Here is a 19763-nt window from a genome sequence, read left to right as displayed (position 1 = left end):
TGTGAGTTTTAAGTGCATCTCTTCCTGCTCTATTCAGTCTCGTAAGCACTGTCTTGTCCTGAGGAGCACGAGTGTTACGAAATCTCTTCCTAGCTCTGTTCTTCTCTCTGATCAGGTCCATAATATCCTCAGGTAAATGACCCGGCTTCAGAACAGGTTTGTGGAAGGTTGAAACCGCTACAGTGGACTTAATCTGTTGGGTGAGGCTAGTCACTGCAGATTCCACATCTTCTGGTGTGCATATGTGAGGGACAGATCCAATTTGATCCCTGAGTGCTTTAGACAGTCTCTCCTACGATATGCCTGAATGAGAGGGAGGAGACAGGCATTCTTGTTCTCCTAATTGCAGTAGAATTGGGTTGTGATCCGAGGACAGTTTTCGTTTAGTGATTTAAGGCTGTACTGTACTTTAATGTCTTGCAGGATAGCTAAATCCAGGATGTTAGCAGTGCCAGACGTACTGAGATGAGTTGGTTTGATAGGTCCAGCCACAACAGCATAGTTTGATCCTGTGTAGCTAGAAAGGATGCAACAACCATTTTTATTGGTAGTTTTACTGTTAGCTGGATGTTTTGCATTGAAGTCTCCAGCGATGACGACCGGTCCTTTTACTCGAAGGATGGCATCCAGATCTGAGGTTAATAATGTCTTTAATGGAGGGTTGTAAGCGGAAAAAATTTTTAGGTTTCCAATTGAGTTTGTGAGGACATTAATTCCTGTGATTTCGAGGTTAGTGGTTCTAGGGTTGGTTATTGAATGATGACTGATATAGTTTTTGATAAGGGTGGCTGTACCTCCACCTCTATACCCAAGTCTGTCGTTTCTGTAAATCTGATACCCTCTGATATTTAGGGTGTCAGCAGGCCTCAGGTGAGTTTCATTGATTAGTAATATATCTGGGTTGTATCTAGATATATTACTAATCAGATATATTAGTAATATATCTAGATACAACCCAGATATATTACTAATCAATAATAATAATATATCTGGGTTGTATCTATTATTGACTTCCTGGATTTCTAACAGTTTATTTTTGATACCGTTGGCATTCCGAGCAATAATCCTAAGAGAATTTGGGGCGATTTTTTTTCTATACATCAGAGAGTGCAGATAATATGGATTGGATTTGCTGTAAGAATTTTTTTGTAACACTTAGTGATGGATTTGAGTTGCTGAAATCCTGCAGCATGTTTGCAAGTGAAGAGGTGATAATAGCTGATAGATTCGAATGTGGATTATTCAGGTTCTTGGTTTGTGCTATGCGTTTGGAGCGGACCACATCAGCATATGTTCTTGCTTGATGTTGAAGATTCATTTTCTTAAAGGGCTGAGTTAATGATGGGCGAGCACCTGTTGTCGTGATCTCATTCTTGGAGGACTGACGAGCCTGAGCTTCAGGAACTCTGGCACTAGATGACGAGGTAGACCGATGATCTGGATCGCTCCATCTGTGTTTAGGTGATGTATATACCCTCTATAATTAGTAGGGTGAGGACCCCCACAATTAGCGCACTTAGCCAGGGTGAGCTTTGCATAGCTTCTGGGCATGGCCAAATTTTTGGCATCTGTGGCACTACCCAGAAGATGCATTCTTTCTCAATGGTTCTGGGGTTATTTTGAGTCCACAGATTGATTTTAGATTATAGATGTCTTTGTAAATGTTATGAATTTCTACTAAGAATAAAAGCATAGGTGTCTTATTTGATCTAAACATTCTAGTGACCTTTATGGGAGGTAGATCCTGTAAGTTCAGGTCAGTAACTATTTCATCCATGTCAATATCCTCGGAGACTCCTCATAGGATCACTTTCAGATTTTTTTTGGAGGCAAGTGAAAATGTGTGATATTGAGTTCCTCTTGCGTCCAGTTCCTTTGTAAGATTTCTATAATCAACCACCGTGGTAGGCTGAATTTTTATGCCTTTGTCTACATTTTTAGCAGATCTATAACTTATTTGTAAGTTAGCCATGATGGTTCTAAGTGTTGTCCATCTCTGCTTTCCCTTAGGATAATCGGTGGCACCTTTTCATTGGGGGAGGCAGAGGGATCTGTAGTAGGAACGTCCTCACCCATACCAACATCATTTGTTGGCTTGGCAGCGGGAGTTTTTCTCTTCTTACGAGCGTGGATTTCTCCTCGATCAGAACGATTAGAGGTAGAGACAACTGGATTGAGTTTTTCCTCCATTTGAGGAGAGTCTTCATTTTCCTCAACTTCGACTTCAGGTGAAGAATATAAGTTTAAGTAGCCGGGCCAATCCCGTTCAAACTTTTTGAGAAGCTTTTTAATAAAAGTGAGTGCTAGCTTTTTATCGAGTGGCTCGATAATGATGTCGGGGTCGATCATGCTAGTAGGCCATGTCATCTTGAACTTCTTTTGGAGTTATCAATAACTACAAGAGCCGGCTCTTTATCGAGCAAATCAGTGAATACGTCTAGGTCAGGTACGCTCATATCGTTTTAATTGCGTATGAGCGTTAGTAAAAATCCTGCAGGGTATTCTATTAAAAAATTTCTGCCAGCAGAAATTTTTTAATAGAATACCCCGCAGCCGCAAAGGACTGCCAGCAATACCAAGCCATGGCTAAAGGAATCAATAGCAATTAAATTGCATCTAATCAAAGTCTTACCTTGATATTTCACAAAATGAAGAACGCTTCGAATTCATTCATTCACAATCTATAGTCGAGATCAACAACCTCACAACACTAGCAAGCGAGCCGCCATCAAAAATCCCATCGACAAAAGTATCCGCGCCAATCACTTTGATTAGATACACTGCCCAAGCAGCAGTGTATTATAAGCTTGCGCGCGTTATTTCTGTGAGATATTATTATTATTATTATTATTATTATTATTATTATTATAATTATTATTATTTTAAGTTGATTTTAAGTAAGATTTTAAGTTGCAAAGTAGATCTTTTCTTGTGAATTAAAATTTAAAGTACATCAGTGAACTCCGTTCTTCAAGACGAACATATAGATGTAAAAACTGTAAGTATCTGTTAAGTAATAAGTAAAATATAAGTATTCAAAGTTCGAAGTATACGTTGGTCAACTACGCGAGAAGAGAACAAAGGAGGACGCCATATTAGAAAATACAGCAAGATCGTCAAACAAGAAGTATGAAGTGCTACAAATCTCAAGAAGACCTAACGGGGGAAGAAAACCACGTAACATGTAGGAACTGCCAAAGAAACATGCATTTTTTATGTTCAGGATTGTCCGAGACTACCTGGCAGCGAAAATCAAACAAGAATCGTGACGAGTGGAAGTGTCCCCATTGCAGAGATAACAAAGGAACGTCGCCTTCGACCGCAGGCGGAAAACAGCCAATGCAGTAAACAACCGCAGGCAGTAAACAGCTATCAACAACAGAGGGAATTAAAAACAAAGAAAACAACAACGGAAACCCAGGTGAGCCATCTTTAAATGCATTACTTGAAAATAGATTACAAAACCTAAAAGACTGTTTAATCGATTTTGTTGGAGAACTATTTGAAAAACATACCGCACAAATTACAGAAAAATTTAACCAATACGAGGCATTTATTAAATTTAATAATAACTCGATAGAAGATATGTTACAGACCGTTAGAGAAATTAAAAACTGCGTCAAAGAGCTAACTGAAAGACAGCATAATTTAATTAAAGAGACAACGGACCTACGGCAAGAACTAAACTCTCTAAAGCAACAGTACGAGCTCTCAAACCAACAGCAGCACAAAAAATGACCTCCTCATAAATGGTCTCCCAGAAATAGCTACGGAACCTCTAAGAGACACTGTAATACAACTAAGCCAAAAAATCGGCTCCCCCATTGAACCAAGAGACATCCAGTCAGTGCATCGGTTACCACAAAAAAGGAAAAGAGAAAATAATACCCGTCCTTCTCCCGTCGTAGTGCGACTCACCAACAGCCTAACAAAAGCTACACTTATAAAAGCTAGCAGGATTAAAAATCCAGTAGTAAAGGATCTGAAAGGAGACCACGACAACACCCCAATATACTTGTCTGAATACCTTACTCCACACTATCAGAAAATATTCTACCAAGCAAGGAAAGTAAAAACAGAAAACAATTACCAGTTTATATGGATAAGAGACAGCAAAATATTCCTTAGAAAGACACAAGACTCAAAACCAATCGAAATAAAATCCGTAGATGACCTCAACAGGCTGTCACATTGAAAGGAATATTGACAACACGTAAAGAAGGACCAACACCTCAACCAACATGAATGCACACCATTAAGCAGACGTAAACACCCCGGAACATGATAATTGCCACATTCTGAAATCAATATCAGAATGGAAACAACTGACAATCCCCAAAAAAGGATTATCTATTCTCCACATCAACATCAGAAGCATTCAAAAATACTAGCTGACCCTGCAAGCTTATCTGAAGGAAGATATAGACGAAATAGACATTTTAATACTGACTGAAGTATCTACGACAAACGAAGAGGCATTCTCCTACCAAATGCCACACTTCCAACAACACAAACACTGCAGACAAACAAAACGAGGCGGTGGTATAATAATATTTACCAAACATAAACTAGAAGTAACAGAAATAAACTATAAATTAGAATACGCAGAAAACATATGCATCGAAATTAAAAACATCAAACAAGAAAACTCCCTGATATTAAACGCAATATACAGACCACCCAACTTAAGCACCACAAAATTCCTAGAAGAACTAAACAGATGGCTTTCAGCCACGAACGTAGGCACCTCAAAATACTTGATAATAATAGGAGACATTAATATAAACATTAGGAACATAAATAACAACACAGAACAATACCTAGACCTATTATCGGCATATAACATAACCCCATCCATACAGTCGTATACACGAGAAGCGATAGTCTGAAACACAACAACCTCAACCTGCATTGATCATATAAATATAAGGGCCCCTCCAAACAGCCACACTGCAGCCTTCATAACATGCAAACTAGCAGACCATTATTTCACAGCATTGCAGTTACACACAGAACCAGAACCCATAAAAATCACTGAGACTACAAAACAGTATCATAGCATTGTTAACGAAGCAATAGTGAACGATGAAATCAGAAAAACAGACTGGATGCAGATAGCATCTTTAGACTCTGCTGAAGCTGTATATAATAATCTTAAACTTGCATTTAACAAAATATACAACAAAGCATTAACAAAAATAAAAATACACCCCCAAACGAAACAAAATCCATGGATAACAGACAACATACTAACAGACATACAAAGAAAAGATGCCCTATGGAAACAACTTAAGAAGTCACCGAACAATATCGCTTTAAAAGCTGAATACAAAAGAAAACGGAATCTCCTAACAACACAGATTCCATCGGCAAAAAGAAACTATTATAGCAACAAATTAACAACAGCACAGAATGACATAAAGGAAACCTGGCACCTGATTAATGAAATGCTGGACAATACACACAGAACCACTGCCACAGAAACAATAAAACAATGCTTTGCCTGCGACCCCAAATCCCTTAAACAATTTGCAAACAACTTTAATAAGCACTTCGTGAACTCTGTCGAAAAGCTACAAGAAACAACCTTTCCTCACACATACGAACATTCTCCACTAGGTCCACGAGCAACCCAGTCGACGTGGTTCCCCACAGTAACAAAAGAAGAACTATCACTGGCAATTCAACAAATTAATCCTAACAAAGGACCAGGGATAGACGGAATCAGACCAAAAGACATCAAGAAACACTCAACTGACCTACTTCCAGTTATACAAAAACTGTTAAATAAAATCTTCGAAACAGGACACATAACTGAAACACTGAAGACTGCATTAATCACACCCATACACAAACAGGGAAAAAGAAACATAATAAGTAATTACAGACCTATCGCCACGCTGCCTGTAATCAACCAAATCATGGAGCGCATTGTACATCAGAAACTCTCCACATACGTTGAAAAATTTCAAATCATACCCAAAACACAATATGGCTTTCCAAAAAATAAAGGAACAGCAACACTCCTGGAAGATTTCACAGATCTAATAAACGCTGCATTGGATAAAAACAGAATAACATTAATGGTATTCATTGACCTAACAAAAGCATTTGACACACTAACACATAAAACCTTGTTAACGAAACTTACCCATATCTGAATTGGAGGTCGTCTACTCCAGTGGTTTAAAGCATACACGAAAAACAGAAAGCACATCACACGTATAGGATCAGCACACAGCAAAGAGGTACATGTAACCTGTGGAGTACCGCAAGGAGCTGTCCTATCTCCCATTCTATTTAACATATACACACACAACATAAGCCAACTCCCCCTAAAAAGTAAAATCTTCCAGTATGCAGACGACACTGCCATAGTATCCATTCACAACACTGCAAAAATCGCTTACAAAAATATGCAACAGACATCAATCAAATCACTAACTGGTTAACCGAAAACGGCATATATATAAACTCTGGAAAAACAAAGCTAATGATATTCAAAAACCCCCAAACCCTGCCCATAGAAACTAAATATCTCACTATCAAACATTCATCCTCCTATACACAAAGTGCAGAACCTAAAATCACAACCATCCCACAGGTGAAAACAACACGCTACCTTGGACTTCACTTCGATGCAGATCAAAGTTGGAATAGCCATACAAACTACCTACATACCAAGCTTAGGATAATAGCAAGCAAACTATACAGATTAAAAGACATTGCCCCAACCCACATAAAAATACTAATCTATAAAGCATTATGTGAAAACATTTTAAGATATGCAATCACATCATACGCATTCTGTGCAGACTACAGACTTAACAGGCTACAATGGTTGCAAGATAAAATGATAAAACTGATATTCTGGGAACAACCCACTCTTATGCAGGACGCATGGACAAAACATAAATTATTTAAGGTGAAACACTTACGCCACTACACAGTCATGTTAAAACACTACTACAGCCCAACATATAGAGTAACCAGAACAACATATCAAATAACAAGACCACAGTCAACAAACTACATAACATATAAGTACAACAATCAGCACGGCAAAGCCACCAGAAACTTCTACGTACCTGACATGATAAACAAACTGCCGTTCGACAACAGAAACCTAGGAACATACAGAGAGCTGAAACAGGCACTATATAAATATAGCGAGAATGAAAATTAGAGCAATTCCTGTTTCTCTCTCCCCCACCACACATACACACACACAAACCTACGACAGCCCCCTCTCTCAAGAAATTACCACTACAAGAACACAAAGAAACAAACACACCATGTCTAAATCCAACCCTATTTGCACAAAAAAAAAAAGAAAAGAGTTAAACTGTAATAGCAGACGAAGTCTTTCAAGCACGTACCAACAAACAGTAAAATCAACACCTGGCTTGTGACCACTATAGGAACACAACCATGAAACCACCACCCTCTGTCATCTATTATCTTCCTCAGATAAGCTCTGCTAAGCTTCGAGGAAGAAAATTACTGACTCGCAAGTATCTGTTATACACACTTGTAATGCGTTATAAATATTATATACATATAATTACTACAGCAACTATGTATGCAATTCATCTGAGACATAAAAAAAAAAAAAAAAAAAATTCTGTATAATCCTTATTGTAAATACTGTAAATATTATTATTGTATGTAACTTATATTGAGACATAATGAAATGTAAAAAAAAAAAAAAATTATTATTATTATTATTGAATTATTATAGATACAAGACTGAATTATGACGAGTGTCACTGTTGAAAATATGTGCACATTGGCGCCAATCCATATTTAGCTAGTTTAAAAAAAATGTATATTCATATTTATAAAATGTACTCTGCATTTTGTATATCGAATTTTCGTACTGTACAGAAAAGATAATATGTTTTTCATTGTGTGTGTGCAGATACTCTGTGTGATAGTAAACCTTATCATTTTCATTGTAAAAACAAATAAGTCGTTTATAAAAAAAAAAAAAAAAAAAAAAAAATTATTATTATTATTATTATTATTATATTCTAAATTCAAAAATTCTGTATAAACCTTATTGTAAATATTGTAAATATTGTAAATATTAATATTGTATGTAATTTATACTGAGACATAATAAAATGTTTAAAAAAAAAAAATTATTATTATTATTATTTTAACGGTGTCTCCATGGAGTCAAAAGACTCATCGCTTGAGACCCGACATTGACACGCTAACCATTATTTAGACAATACCTGTCATACCTCTCCTTAAATTCCTTCACAGTTGAAGCATTCACAACCACCTCTGGCAAAGCATTCCACCTATTCACAATCCTCCAAGTAAAAAATCTAGTCCTAATACCCTTGTTAACCACAATCTTACACAATCTCCAGGGATCGCCTCTCGTTCTCTCACATCCTGCACTGGTCTTAAGAATATCATCAGAATCAATCCTGTAAAATCCCTTTGACAATTTAAATACCTCTATCATATCTCCTTTCCTACGTCTATCAGCTAGTTTTTGGAGCCCACAGAATATCAATCTATCCTCATAGGGAACATTCCACAGACCTGCAACAATCTATGTAACCCGCCTCTGAATCCTCTCCACCACTTCCATTTTGGTGCGTGTTCGTGGTGAACTATTATTTGTAAACCTTATTTTATTTTCTTAAAATAACATATAATTAGTTATTTATTATAGATACAAGACTGAATTATGACGAGTGTCACTGTTGAAAATATGATAAGAATTATATTTTTTCAATTATCGTTACTGGAAACAAATGCACTGCGATCTAACGCCGATATTCGTTTGCACTTGGCCTTGCTATTGATACAAAACTTTTATTATTGGTGTTTGTTCGTGGTGAGGATGAAATATTTTTAATAAAGCAATTTTTTAATATGTAAATTTATTTCTTAATAAATTCGTTACTGATTATGAAAAAGAGGTTTTTTTTTTTTTTTTTTTTTTTTTGGTATATGCATCACCCCCACTTAAAATTTTCACCGGTCGCCACTGGTGGGTACCATATGTCAATGTGGAGAATATAATGGAATCCATCAGCTTCCTTTTAAAATGAAGATAGACATCATGTTTCATTCACTGACCAGCTATCAGTAATTATTCCATACTTTGGTTATTCTGGTCCCCATTTCTAGGTCTTGTCTATCGTTCAAGGATATTATTTGCCCCAGATCTGTTGTCTTTTTGTTAGCTTTTTCCCTAATATTGTAAATACATGTTCCTATGTAGCAGTTAAGTTTAGGGCTGTTGGGCCATGTGTTTAATACTGCTATTGATTGGAACGTAATTGAAGTTGTGGAGAGGATTTACAGTCTATTGAATCAGATTGATCTGTGCTCTGTAGAATACCATATGATGATGGATTTAAGTCTCTGAGTTGCAAACTTTGGTTAATAAGCAGAAAAGATGGCATATGGAGGATATGAAATATGATCTCAAATTATTTTTAGGATCGACCCATAGAAAGTATTTGAGCAATTGACTAGTGAGGGAGGAAGAATGGAGTAATCCATGGAAGTTGAGTAAATGTGGTTAACAAGGGGTGTGAGAACTAGATTTTTTTGCTTGGAGAATGATTAATGAGTGGAATACGTTTCCACAATCTATTGTGAGTGTTTTGTTGGTCAGTGTGTCCAAGGAGAGGTATGATAGATATTGCTGGGATAGTATGCATATCTGTGATGAGTCTTTGGATTCTACAACAGTTCTCGTAGAATAATAATAATAATAATAATACGATTTTTTTCTCTCATATATGGCATGCTCAACTTCTGTGCTAATGATTGGGACAACTTGTATATTATCCAGGAATAGGCTTTGTATAAAAAAAAGAACAGAATTACAGCTTGTTATAGATATTACTTGTTATTATTACTTGTGTTTGTGGATTTTCGGTTTTCATTTTTAGTTGATTGATCCATTTATTGCCATAACTGTCCCTTCTCTTCCAATTTAATGTATTGTCAACCTTAGGTGAAGGTCTGTGGAAATTACATTTGCATCCATGGGCGCCAAAGAAAGATGGTTCTTAGTTCGATTCTAGCCGCCAACTAGAGGAACTTTTTCTAAGCCTTTCTTCGACAGGTTCCCGAGTTAGTCGATATCAAGCATGGGCAAGTAGGAGTTCCTCCTGGAAACTAGTGTTTTAATCCCACAATTCTAGAAAACCGACCGTAGAACCCACATTATTTCGAACAATAACACATCGTATTGGCGATCACGAAAAAGCGGCACTTGTGTTAATACTCTCTTCACCAGATGCGAAGTTTACAATTAGTGATTTCTTGGATCAGTTTTCTCTAATTGGCTAATGATGGAAATCAACTGCCCCTCAGTCTCCAAAAGGTAGATAGCGCTAAAACAGGGCCCTGCCTGCTCCTTAATGGGAATAAAATACGTTAGCATTTTTTAACCTTTGGTTCCACGCTATGGAGCAGTTCTCAAAGACGATAACTGGTAAAAGGTTATTTTACCAGTTATCGAAACTGCCATACTGAAAGAAAATGCTATAAATTTGTGAACAGTGCCAAAATCCTAGCTGATTACTGTTTCCTCTGGTTCTTAATAGGATCATGTCACTGTCCGTAGCTGGAGAGTGTAAAATGATAGCACTCTGTGACAACTGTTTTTCATTCCATTTAATTTTCATGAAATCGTCCGTTCTTTTTCACTTTGATGCGAAGAGATACTCAATACTATATGTGCGGGTTTTTTTAATAGTAAATGTTTCATTTTCTTTACATAAGGGGATTTTCTTTAGTTTATGTCAATAGTAAGTTCATTAGGTCTCTGAATTACTTTAATATTAATAGTCAAATTCACATGCTAATCCTATAAGAACTATTCAGTAAAAGAAATCTTTATACGAACTCTTTCATTTGTATTATTTGTTTTACTGAACTTATTCTTCTTTTGTTGTCATACTTTCAGTTGCGATGGACCAGAAAAGATTGTAGTGCATAAATGAACATCATATTACTAATGGATAACGTATATAAAATCATTAGGTGTCGCATGCGAAAACTGTCCATAAGAAGATATTGTCATAAGCGATTTCAAACAAATAAATAAACGGATATCGGAATGTTCACGCGTAAACATTCCGATATCCGTGACTATCACTTATTATAAGCCGTCACCGATGACGAGACCTGGAAGCAAGTGCTGCCGTCGCATAATGCAAAGATAATGTAATGCATAATGGGAAGGGCGAATTACCCGGACCGGTTTAGACCTTTATTGCGGTCCCTTCAGTGGGAACCAGACCCGGGAGAGATACCAAGGTTGAAGTAATGCAGAAGTCATATATATCTCATATACAAGTAGAAAAAGGTGCTTGACCTTCTTAATTAAAATCTCTGGATGAGAGAAAGATTTAGAAAGATTTTTACCTGCTAGAGATTGACTAACTCAGGAAGCAGTCGAAGAAAGATTCAGAAAAAAGTATCCCCCAGTTGGTAACTACACTTGAACTAAACTTTGTCTTCAGGCGGTCTAGTGCAGAGGATGTGGAAGTTACTTTCACTGAACTACATGCGAATAGAAAATCGACAATAGAACCTGCACTATTTCTAACAAGAACATATCCTGTTACGATTAGGTAACAGGTTATGTTACCTAATCAAAACAAGGGCTGCAAAAAAATGCAGCCCTTGTTTTCAAGTCGCTTCATCGGTTGCTGCTTACAATTAGTGACAGTCTTCAGCCAGCTATTTCTGATTGGCTATCGGTGGAAATTGAACCACCCACTTGCCTCTAAAAGCTAGATAGGGTTAAAAAGCCTCATACTCTCTATAAGGGAATAAAAGTGATTAGTTGATTTTCTTTCTTTCTTTTTCCTTTTTTTTTATAATCATCATCATCATCATCATCAAATTCCTGCCATGTACCCACAAGGGGTGTACAGGATATGATAGTACTACATGAAAAATTTACATCATTACTAACTTCCTATCTACAATTTTCCTCCAAATCAGTCTGTTACTTGTCAAGACTCCAATATTATCAGATCTTATAATCATGTGTTTTATAATCATGTGTTTTATAATCATATGTTTTATAATCATGTGTTTCTCATTTTGTACCATGCACACATGCATGAATTTGGGCCTAGTCAGAGGGTGTTAATCTTTTGCGTAAATCAAAATGTGGGTTATTTAAAAATAATGTTTAGACTTTGGATTATTATTATGATGATGATTATTATTATTATATAAACATCCATTTTTATAAAGAATTTTTATGTGTTGAACCAGTGATGCACTCGGGATTTAATCTTGTGGGGTCCGAGCACTCAAGATTTAATCTTGGGGAGGGGGGGGGGAGAATTCAGTAGACGATTTCAGAATACAAAGTACTCATTCCATACGACCTATGACTGAGCATCTGCAGCGATCCCCAATACACGATACCGGTGATCTCCTCTGGCCCGACTCGGACAACCAAAATAATGCTCTCTCCACCCAAGCACTACTTCATTCGCCTTGCGTTCCCAGCGGCATGATTCCCGAGAGCTATAAGGGTATTTCCACCTTATGCAACCGCTAATTCATAAGTAGTATAGAAATAGAAGACACAACACAATATAAATTTAAAAAAAAAAAAAAAAGAATTTTAATTAGGAAAAGATTTTTGGAAAATTTTCTAGTGTTTTTTTCCTTTTTATTTTTTGAGGGAGCAGACCCCTTGCTCCCACTGGGTGCGCCACTGGTTTGAACCGATCAGTAGTATTTTTATCACGAGTCTCGACTTGTCTAAAAAATGGGTTTAGTAAACTTGCCACAAAGGTAATGTGGTAACATTTTTATAAGAAATTGAATTAGGCCAAAACAAACCTCCAGCTTGTTTTGCTCGAGGTTTGTTTTTTTTTTCATAACATTTAACCACGCTACTGACCAAAACGTCTATAGACGTCAAGGTTATCATGGACGCAAAGTGCATATTAAAATTTTAATACCATTGATATTACATTGAAATATATGATGGATACAAAGCGCATGAGGATGCTTATCTGAACCATAATGGCCAGTTAGGTGCTTAATTCTTTCCATACCTTTTAGTTCATGTAGAAAATTTTCCATTTATTCCATAAAATTCGAAGTTGGATCCATATCTTATTTCTGATATGTGTTTTGGTCTTTAATAATACCGGCTATTTTGTATTATTATAAAAAACTGCACACCACGGCACGTGACCGCACGAAGGAAGTCTTTGTTTCGAATCTAGTCGTCGACTAGAAGAAATTTTTCCAAGACATTTTTCGACCGGTTCCCGAGTTCGTCTATCTCTAGCATGGGCAAGCGGGTTTTTTCTCCCCGAAACTCGGGTTTTTCGTCCCGTAAATTCAAGAAAATCGACGGTATAACCCACATTATTTCAGACATTAAATATATTGTGATAGGGTTAGGGGCCAAGAGATGGCGGCACTTGTTGAGCCATCTCTCTTCACTGCGTGCCGCTTACTTAGTGATAGCCTTGGGCCAGCAATCTCTGATTGGCTGCCAGTGGAGATTGAATTGCATCTCAGTCTCTAAAAGTTAGGTAGGGCTAAACGACCTCGCTTAGTCCCTATACTGGAATAAAAAGGCGTTTTTTTTTATTCCTGGAATAAAAAGGCTGATTTTTTTTTAAATATTCCATATGGCTTGCTTAATGAGCAGTGACGGCTCGTGGCTTGAAATTGTGGGATGCTGCAAGTTTCGAAATATACATACACACTGTAAGTACAGTATATATATATATATATTAGGATTACCAAGTAATTTTATAAACTTTGTTATTTAACTCCTAATTCCAAGTAAGCAAACAGTTAAGTTTGCGCCTGAAACATGATTCAAGTCTAAAGATGGTACGTCACCAGGGCAACTTATTGTAAAGGTGGGTAAAGCTCTGATCACTATTCTTAGTATTTCCCATAATGTAAAGCACATCTCACTAAAACATGTATACTGCAATACATTATGGTTGGGGTCACTATTCTTAGACCGGTTTCAACTTTATGAATAAGTAAAGCCGTCTCTAAAAATTCGGACGATCCCTAGGCCACGCAATTGTGGGTGAAAGACCGTCCATCTTAGCATTGGCTCCACTCAGTGATGGGCTTCCACCCACCACCACCAACAAGCAGAACCGCTCATATTCTGAAGAAAAGCATTTACCAACAAAGCCCTTCACCGGGCTCTGCCGGAAAACACTTTCTTCGGGGACTCAAATTGCTCCCTTTAGGCAAAAACCTTAAGAGAGCAAACTTATAATATCCCCCCGCCGGTTTCAACCTTTTTTTGCGTCTCCTCAGTGAGTAGCTAGACCTTAAATGCCAAGGTTTTAGTAATACATAGTTTACTATACAACTTTACCTATACAAGTTGCTACAAGGTGTTTCTATTTTTAATAAGAATCTCTGGAGGAGATATAGCTGTAATTAATTTTTTAACTTGGGGATACTGTATATTAGGGTTACCAAGTAATTTTATAAGCTTGGTTATTTAATTCCTAATCCCAAGTAAGCAAACAGTTAAGTTTGCGTCTGAAACATAGTTCAAGTCTAAAGATGGTACAACACCAGGGAAACTCATTGTAAAAGTAGGTAAAGCTCTGATCACTATTCTTAGTACTTCCCATAATGTTAAGCACATCTCACTGAAAGATGTATACTGCAATGCATTATGGGTGGGGTCACTACCCAGACCGGTTTCAACCTTTTTTTGAGGTCTCCTCAGTGAGTAGCTAAACCCTAAATACCAAGGTTTTAGTAATACAGAGCCTTATCAATTTTACCTATACAAGTTGCTACAAGGTGTTTTTATTTTTAATAAGAATCTCTGGAGGAGATATAGATACTATCTACATTTATATCTCATCCGGAGATTTTTATTTAATAAGATTCAAACACCTTATGGTAACATATTCTGGTAAAATACTTATAAGCTCTGTTTTACTAAAATCTTGATATTTCTAGCCTGGCTCCCACTGAGGAGACCTCAAAAAAGGTTGAAACCCTTTTGGGTAGTGACCCCACCCATAATGTATTGCAGTATACATCTTTTAGTGAGATGTGCTTTCCACTATGGGAAATACTAAGAATAGTGATCAGAGCTCTACCCACCTTTACAATGAGTTGTCCTGGTGTTGTACCATATTGCCCTGGTGTTGTACCATATTTAGACTTGAACTATGTTTCAGGCAAAAACTTAACTGTTTGCTTACTTGGAATTAGGAGTTAAAGCTTATAAAATTATTTGGTAATCCTAATATACAGTATCCCCAAGTTAAAAAATTAATTACATATATATCTCCTCCAGAGATTCTTATTAAAAATAAAAATACCCTGTAGCAACTTGCATAGGTAAAGTTGATAAGGTGCTGTATTACTAAAACCTTGGTATTTAGGGTCTAGTTACTCACTGAGGAGACCTCAAAAAAGGTTGAAACCGGTCTGGGTAATGACCCTACCCATGATGTATTATTGCAGTATATATCTTTTAGTGAGATGTGCTTTACATTATGGGAAATACTAAGAATAGTGATCAGAGCTTTACCCACATTTACAATAAGTTTCCCCATTGGAATGGCACTCCCAACACTGCTGATGTGAGTAGAATGACAGACTTGTTCAACAACATTTTCATGCATCACTTCAAACCATCTTGAAAAAGAGAGAGAGAGAGAGAGACCGTCCACCATTGACCAGTTCCTCATTCCCTGTTCAAGCAAAGAGGAGACGAGACGAGAAGAGGTAGAATAGGATAAAGAAGACTCCCCTTCCAACATCTAAGGATCAATAGATTGTACGTATTGTATATACATAGTGTATTTTGTAATTTAGTGTGTTATACAATAGTAAAATACGTAAAGTAAATAATATGTATATGGGAAATATTGTCCCACAATTCTATAGTTTCGCAATTCCATCAGTTCGGCGACGGATTAGTGTTGAATTGTGAGGCATCACTGTATTAGTATTATTTCGTGACACCTTCAAGGAGTCCGAGAACTCATCGAGAAAACATGTTGAATCTTGAAAGAATCTCCATACACTGCGTTTTATTGTTCTGAGGAACTTCTCCAACACTTAACCCAATGAAATTTACTCAAGTTTAGATTTAGCTGATTTTTATTCTAATTAGAACTAAATTGTATCCAATTAGACTATCCATTTTCTAATTAACTACGAATGGAAATATATTTTGAATTGTAATGATTTGGAAAAGTATATAATCTTTCCTCTCGGAAAAGCCTGTAACCGCTAGAGAGCGCTGCCCCAGGAGGCGGTTCGGAGAATGCCTCCCAGATATGGGGGTATGAGGGAAATGAAATACCTCCCACGGACCAACAGACAATTAGGAGCGTTTGATCCAGAATGAGCGACCTCGAAGAGTGACTGGTCCAAAATTTCTTCCCCTGCAGTTGGTTCTTGGGTTTTGTGCAGTATTAGCCCCTGTATTATATTATGGATAGACACAAAAGCAAAAGAAGTATGCCATACTATCTGACTTGCCATCAGCGTGATCTAGGGCCTTTCAGGCTGGATGTGTGAAATATGCTACTTCAGGAAAAGACAACCTCAAGAGGATTTCCACCTGGAATATTAGAAGAATGAATCAAGCTGGGAAACTGGCAAATGTATGTAAAGAAATGAAGAGAATGGGAATCCATATCTTGGAAATAGGAGAAACTTTTTGGAGAGGTGCAGACCAATTTGATATATGTCTTCCAAGTGGAAAACAGTACATCATGACATCAGGGGAAGAACGAAACAGGAAAGATGTAGCCTTTATTTTGAAAAAAGAACTAGAAAAATCCTTAAACTCAATATAGAGGAAATCAGAGCATGTATTCTCTATATTTGTAAAATCACACCCTAAAGACCTAATCATCGTGCAAGAGTATGCACCAACTAGCACAGACCCAGACGAAGAAGTAGAAGGGTTTTACAATCAAATAAGTGAAACAATAGAAGAATTTGGAAGAAAGAAAGACAATGTTATAATTGTGATGGGCGACTGGAATGCAAAGATTCGGAAGACAATAATAAGCAAACATATAGGACTTGGACAAATCAACGACAGAGGAGAACGACTTTTGCAACCAAAATGATCGCATAATCGGAAACATTTTCTATGAACAAAAAGAAAGCACATTATACACTTGCACTGCTACAGGTGGAATGACAAAAAAAAAACAAATAAACTTCATTCTGATTAACAGAATATAAAGAAACGGTGTTAAGAAGGGGAAAGTAATGCCAGGAGCTGACTGGGACTCGGATCACAGATTACTGTTAATGACAGTTATTATTATTATTATTATTATTATTATTATTATTATTATTATTATTATTATTATTATTATTATTATTATTTTAACGGTGTCTCCATGGAGTCAAAAGACTCATCGCGGGAGACCCGACATTGACACACTAACCATTATTTACACAATACCTGTCATACCTCTCCTTAAATTCATTCACAGTTGAAGCATTCACAACCAGTTCTGGCAAAGCATTCCACCCATTCACAACCCTCCAAGTAAAAAATCTAGTCCTAACACCCTTGTTAACCACACTCTTACACAATCTCCAGGGATGACCCCTCGTTCTCTCACATCCTGCATTGGTCTTAAGAATATCATCAGTATCAATCCTGTAAAACCCCTTTAACAATTTAAATACCTCTATCATATCTCCTCTCCTACGTCTATCAGCTAGTTTTTGGAGCCCACAGATCATCAATCTATCCTCATAGGGAACATCCCACAGACCTGCAACAATCTTTGTAACCCTCCTCTGAATCCTTTCTACCACTTCCGCATCACCAAGAAATCCTGGCGACCAGATCTGTGCACAATAGTCCAAATGCGGCCTTATTAATGCCTTATAGAGTGGAATAATAACTTCCCTATCCCTGCTTGTCAGTGTGTTCCTCAACAACCATGTAATTTGATGTGATGTTTTGGCAATCTTAGCAATATGCCCTTTAAACTTAAGTTCTCTGTCCACAATAACTCCCAAGTCTCTTATCTCATCAACTTCCTGCAGTTCAGTTCCGTTAATATAGTAAACAGCATGCGATTTCATCCTCCCGAAGTGCATCACCTTACACTTAGCCACGTTGAACTGACAGCCATTTACCTCAGTCCATAGCGTCAGCCTATTTAAGTCATCCTGTAAAATATCCACATCATTTGAATTGATTATCGCTCTTCCCAATTTTGCATCATCAGCAAACAAGTGGATATTTCCATTCAAGGTATTTCCAATATCATTGATGTACAAATTAAACAATAGAGGACCAAGAACTGAGCCCTGAGGTACACCACTAGTCACTTGCCTTTTCCTGGACTCAGCTCCTCCGTAAACCACTCTTTGATATCTGTCCGCCAGCCATCCTTTAATCCAAATCACCATCTTCGGATCCAAACCCATTTGCTCTAATTTATGTAACAGAGTTCCATGTGGAATCCTGTCAAAAGCCTTTGCAAAGTCAAGCAGTATCACTGAGTAAGGATTTCCTTTATCCAACTCCACTGTTACTTTATTATAGAACGTAAGCAAATTACTTAGGCAAGACCTACCTTTCACAAAACCATGTTGCCCCTTATAAAGTATCATATTGCTGTCCACCCAGTCCTGAATTCTAATTTTAACTAATTTCTCCAAAATCTTAACCACCACTCCAGATATATTGATTGGTCTATAATTTGCAACATCAGTCTTAGAGCCTCCCTTGTGCAATGGAACTATTTTCCCCTCTTTCCACTCTATTGGCACTTTACCAGAACTGAGGCTTAAATTAAACATCCTGGTTAGAGGAGTTGCTAATTCTCTTGCACATTCTCGTAACACATGGGCCGATATGCCATCTAACCCAATGGCAGTGTTAGCATTAAGGTTCTTTAATATATTAAGCACCTCAATTTCATCTATCTCTATACTCTCATCTGTCAATGGCACATCTGACACTACACTATCACTACGAAGATGGTACACTTTTGCGAAATGATCACTAAGCAACTCAACTATTTGATTAGCTTCAGTAATTTCCTTACCATCAACACTTTTTAAAGTAATCTTTCCATGGATATTCTTACTTTTACTAGCCACATAGCGAAAGAACTCTTTAGGGTTTCTTTTGGATTCATCAGCTAGTTTCCTCTCATAATTAGCTTTGGCTTTCCTTACCATACAGGTTACTCTCTTTGCCTGTACCTTATATTGCTCATTGGAACGCTCATCAGCTTTTTCTTTATGTCTTCCACAACCTTTTCTTTATCTGCAACTCTTGTTTAATAGTATTAGTCATCCATTTTACTCCTACTTGATTTCTCCTTCTGACTCTGGGAATACAGTCTGATACAGCTTTCTTCAAATACTCCTTGAGAATCTCCCACGCACCATCAACATCTCTCCCCTTGAATTTCTCATGCCATAATACAGCTGAAAGCTGACTTCTCAGCTTGCCATAATCACCAGCCTTGTAATTCCACATATACCCATTCTTATTAGAATATTCAGTACGTCTTTCAATCTCCCAGGTCAAGACCACATGATCGCTTTCCCCAAGTGGAGACATTGTAACTAAATTACTTATTGATATGTTCTCCGATGTTATGACCAGATCTAACACTCTAGAATCTCTTGTCCCTTCCATCACATGCTGTCTCAGGTAATTATCTCTTAACAAATGTATAAACTCCATTTCCGTTGTTCCTTGTGACCATTCCTTCCCCCAATCTATGTCCCCAAAG

Source organism: Typopeltis vanoorti, chromosome 9 (genome assembly GCF_054136105.1).
Source record: "Typopeltis vanoorti isolate ZY-2024b chromosome 9, IOZ_Tvanoo_1.0, whole genome shotgun sequence".
NCBI classification, from domain to species: Eukaryota; Metazoa; Arthropoda; class Arachnida; order Uropygi; family Thelyphonidae; genus Typopeltis; species Typopeltis vanoorti.
The sequence above is the reverse complement of the archived record's forward strand: the minus strand, read 5'-3'. Positions refer to the sequence as shown.